Source organism: Mus caroli, unplaced genomic scaffold, assembly GCF_978045245.1.
Source record: "Mus caroli unplaced genomic scaffold, Mus_caroli_1 scaffold_12, whole genome shotgun sequence".
Taxonomy (NCBI): domain Eukaryota; kingdom Metazoa; phylum Chordata; class Mammalia; order Rodentia; family Muridae; genus Mus; species Mus caroli.
Window position 1 is genome coordinate 10,823,662 of NW_028227267.1, and position 4,813 is coordinate 10,828,474.

The 4,813-nt window shown below is 39.0% G+C and overlaps 1 pseudogene; it reads right to left on the bottom strand.

The window, feature by feature from the left end:
- Positions 1-1,562: 1,562 nt before the first annotated feature.
- On the bottom strand, positions 1,563-4,813 carry LOC147001629 (large ribosomal subunit protein uL30m pseudogene; annotated as a pseudogene).

The following is a 4,813-nucleotide window of genomic DNA, read 5'->3' on the forward strand; positions in this document are numbered from 1 at the left end:
TTAACACTATCAGATCCTGTCCACCTCAGTGCTGTCAAAACGTTAACTGTTAGAATTTTGTTTCATCCCAGAGAACACAGAATAATTACAAAGAGCAAGACAGCAATTATCTTTCTTAATTTTTTGAAGAGACATTTCCCTATGGTCAGGATATAGTCATACAAGATTCTATTAATGTAATTAGCAGCTGTGATAACCACTTAACGCAATGTCTTTGTTAAAAATTAAGATATTCCTCAAATAATTTTCAACTCAATCTTTTCCGCTAATATGTGCCTTCCTATGGAGGTTAGGTGACATAAAATTATTCTAATGGGAGTAAAAAAAAAAAAAAACCATAGTTTGTATATGGCCACAAAGATTGTCCAATCTAATCTGATAAGAATTTTCTAATTCAATGACACTATTGTAGTAGAAGTTGTTTTTACCTCTCCTGTATCAATGACAGTTAATTTTGTTTCTTTTCCCAACAACTTCCCAATGGCTATTTTTTTTATTGGTTATTTTATTTATTTACGTTTCAAATGTTAACCCCCTTCTCGGTTTCCCCTATGTAAACCCCCTATCTCATCCCCCTCCTCCCCGCTGCTGCTTCCATGAAGATCCTCCCCCACCCACCCACTCATTCAGGCCTCACCACCCTGGTCCCAATGGCTATTGTGTTCAACCAAAGTCTCCCATTCTAATTCTAAGAGCTGAGAAGAACTGGGAGCAAGAAAAATGGAAAGAGAGAAAAAAATCAATGATGGGGAAATAAGAATCCCTTTAATCCTGAAGCAAATATAAAATGAATTCAATTTCCACAATAGTATGCTGACTTGCAGCCAAAGACCAAAGACTGTGTTTATATTTCATTAGGAATGTATACAGTGCACATTCTCTTCTGGCTCACTAGAAGCCATGAAATAAGCTTGCTCCTCTCAGCTGTTAGACTCTGCAAGCTGAGGCTTGTTCTGTGCATTGAAGTGAACAGAAGTAGTCTGTGAGCCAGTTTTGAGTTTCAGCTTTTGAACAGTTGTCCTTATTCTTGGCAGAATTCTTGGGTAAGGTGGAAGGATTTGCTTATAGCAAAAATAACAGCTGTCATTTATTGACAGCCTACTACATACCTAACACTAGATAGGCATTCATAATTAATTTTCATATCGCAATTATCCTAAACCAGTGAAATAGGTGGGTGTATATTAAAGAAGCTAAAGCTTGAAAACAGCAAATAACTTAGTTGTATCCTAGAGAGGTACAAGTGTCAGGATGGGACTGGTTCAGAGGTCTCAAAAGTCAGTCTTTGGTGGCTCCTTGCATATTTACAAGGTGACTGAAAACTAATCAGTGACACAGAGTGGACATATCTACAGTTGTGGTTTTTTAATTTAAATATGTTAATTCTAGAAGTAGTATACTGAGTTCTGTAAACATGTCAGTGGCAAGCAGGACTGCTCTCAATGAGTAAGATGTAGACTTGAGGACTGTGGATTGCCAAATTCATTGGTGTTCACATTTCTCAGTATTAACTCAGATTTGGGCAAGCAGGGGTTACATACACTTTATTGAGAATGGTTTCTTCAGTAAATGCATCTGTGTTCTGAAGCTCTGTGGCATCCAGATTTTGCTTCCTGAACCACAGGTTTCAGATGCCACTGAGTGACCAACTCCCCAGTTCTATTGAGACACAGGCTGGATATGTTCTCTTCTGTGGGAAGACCCTGTGGTAGCTTCAGGGCTGGATGCATATCATGCGTTTAACCTCTTTCACTTGCATTGGCAACAGGATGTTCTTGTGAATTTGAGGGCTGTGTGCCTTCTGTAGTCCGGACATCTTGATCATAGTCTTTTCTTGTATTTCTTATTCTTGTAAGAATGTGCAGTTTATGAGGGTTCTGGGTGTTCCAACCATATTTTTCATGATCTTCGGGTATAGGCTAAAACAATTTATCTGCAATTCTTGATCTGGTGAATTTATGAGGAATCCAAACTCTACTAACAAGAGACTCCACACCCATTTTCACAGTCTGTAGTCTGGCTGGAGCCCTTTGAAGCTCAAAACCCTAAGCATACGGGTAGTCATTCTTCTCTTTAGAGGCCACAAGTGATAGCTGTGTCCAGTCTGAATATCTCTGCACCTGGAAGGAATAGAACCAACTCAATTTTTTTACACAAATTTTACTTTTCTTAGGAATTATCCAGAAGCAAAGAAAATGCATCAAACTAGAAAACTGATTCCAAAATATTCCAGAAGTGGTTGGAAAAAATGATAGCACCTGAGTAGTTCCTAAAAGATCTACATTAAGAAGCTTTGTTAGCATATTCATTTTCCTAAAATCTATCAGAGGATTTCACAGCTGCTTAGATGTATAGTGACTACTTAACTTATTTACCCATCTATTTAACAGCATGGAAACTGGCAATACAGCAACAACCAAGGTAAGTATAGTCCCTATCCTCGGAGGCCATATGTAGAAAAAGAAAATAAATAAGCAAGACAATAAACAAAATTGCCACAGATCAGGGTGAAGGAAATACTTCTATAAAACAATCACTAAAAGAGGTATTCCGTCTTATTTGTCAGGGGAAGCTTTGTTGAAAATTGAAGGATAAAAAGAAATTAAATATGAAAGATCCAGGACTACAAAGGCAGCAAAATAACAAAACTGAACAAGTTTCAGAACTGTGTATAGCTGTGGTAGAAGAAACTAAGGGTGAAAATCCAGAGCTGAAGACACAACTTTCCTATGTCACTGACATAGAGAAATGAAGCTGATGCTCAGGTGGAAGTTTCAGCCCTGCTGACTTGCACTCATGCTGGAGGTACTTGGGAAGACACCGGGGGGGAAAAAAGTAATCGATACCTTCCAGCTATAAACTCTGCAAGTTATACTGGGACAACAGCAACACAAATGTTATAGGAAAACCAAGCACTTTTTTATCCAATACATGAGATGGACTCCATATCTAACACTGCTAAAGTGGTCAAGAATCTAAGACTAGATAGGACAAAGGCACTCTAAGAAACCTTCTACTAAGGAAACAGCAGTAATTGTTGTGAGTTGCCCTGAAGCTGCTTGTATTCTGATGTTAATTCTGCTCCCTTGAGAGGTGTTGCCCCTATGAGCTGTCATTCACCTATTCAGGTGATCTCATGTGAACCTTCTCCCCATTCTAACTGGTCAGTAAAGGCTAGCACCTGTGATTGGGCAGTAGAGGGGAAAGATGGGACAAGAGGTCTGGGAAAGTCAGGGGAGAGAAGGAGCAGGGATTAGGAGGAGAGAAGAGTAGAAGGGGAAAGCCATGATGGAGCAGAACTGCGTAGCCAAGGAAAACCCCAAGTAGCAAAGGGTATTATAGCTGGGGAATAAGTTAGTATAGCATGAGATCTGGCCAATCTAGGCACATAGTTTATAATTATAATAACTGGATTGTGTGGTTTTTATACGGGCTTGTTGAGATTGGAAATTACTGCAAAAATTAATAGTTGCTCCTAGAAATGTATTCCTGTACTCATAGATCAGAGTTAACAGTCAGTCCTCATTAGAGAAGTTTCTTCTTGCAGTAGGTGGTAATGAACAAAGCAACCAGCAACTAGACAGTGTGCAGAGATTGAAACACTATGGGACATTAAGTCCTAAATGGTATGTCTTTATGAGACCCCTCCTCTCAAAGCTCAAGGTCTGTTCTGAAGAAGGGACAGAGAAATTGTAAGAGTCAGAGGTGATGGATGATTCCAAAGAGAAACAGTGTCTTCTGGATACAACTGGTACTCATATGAACTCACAAAATTGTGACAACTTGATAAATTCTGCATAGGTTCAAACCAGACAACATTCCAGCATTGAGAAATGGACATGGACACAAAGCCCACACCTAAGAAGCTATTTGCAACTGATACCTACTAAAAAAAATAAAAATGAGCTTTCTTCAATGAAGCATCACTGGATATTTTAGCCCAACTTACAGCTACTATCTACTTAATACCGAATGACTTAAAGTGTCAGTGGAGTTGTTAGGGTCAGAGCCTGTGGCCCTGCCAGTTCTAACATGCTAGGCCTACCCACCCATCCTCAACAGGGCAACTAAAGTGACAACTGGAAGTGAATAACAGGGAAAAAATCCAATATAGCTGCATTGGAAAGAGTAACAAATAAATAGATTTAATGATTAACACTTACTCAGATCATCGCTGGGGTCCTGACATGAGGCTTAGATGGTAAAGAAGACAAAAGGGTATACAGAGCTGAGCAGTCTTGGACAAGATGGGGGATAGTCAGTAACAGCCCATCATTGTCTATCTCCAGTTTCTTCTGAATGTTTGATGATTCCTCAATGTTATATGAAATCTCTTTCTAGGGTACAAGTTGCTCCTTTCCAGGGAACCAAAGCCCCAGCCTTTTTCTTTTCCCAAGCTGAGATCCTATGAACATGCCAGTCTTTGGTGTACATTGTTTCAGTACTCTGAGAGTCAAGAAGAGGAGTAGATGTGTCTTTTTAAGACAGTTCATTCCTGTGGGGATAGTTATCAAAGTTTTGTTTGCTTGTTTGTTTGTTTGTTTGTTTGTTTTAACAAGGATTAGAGCAATTCGCCATGTTTACTGTCGGTTTGTTATATATAGCCTTTACTGGAGGTATGCTTGCTCCATCACTTGCCTTTCCATTATCTTTTCAAGAAGGAGTGTTAGATTTTGTCAAAGACATTTTCTGTGCCTTTGAGATAATCAAGGGATTTATGTCTTTGAGAACCTTTCTGTGATACATTCCATTGATTTACAGATATCAGCTCGTTCCTAAATCTCTCTTGATCATGATGAATGATCTTTTTCAT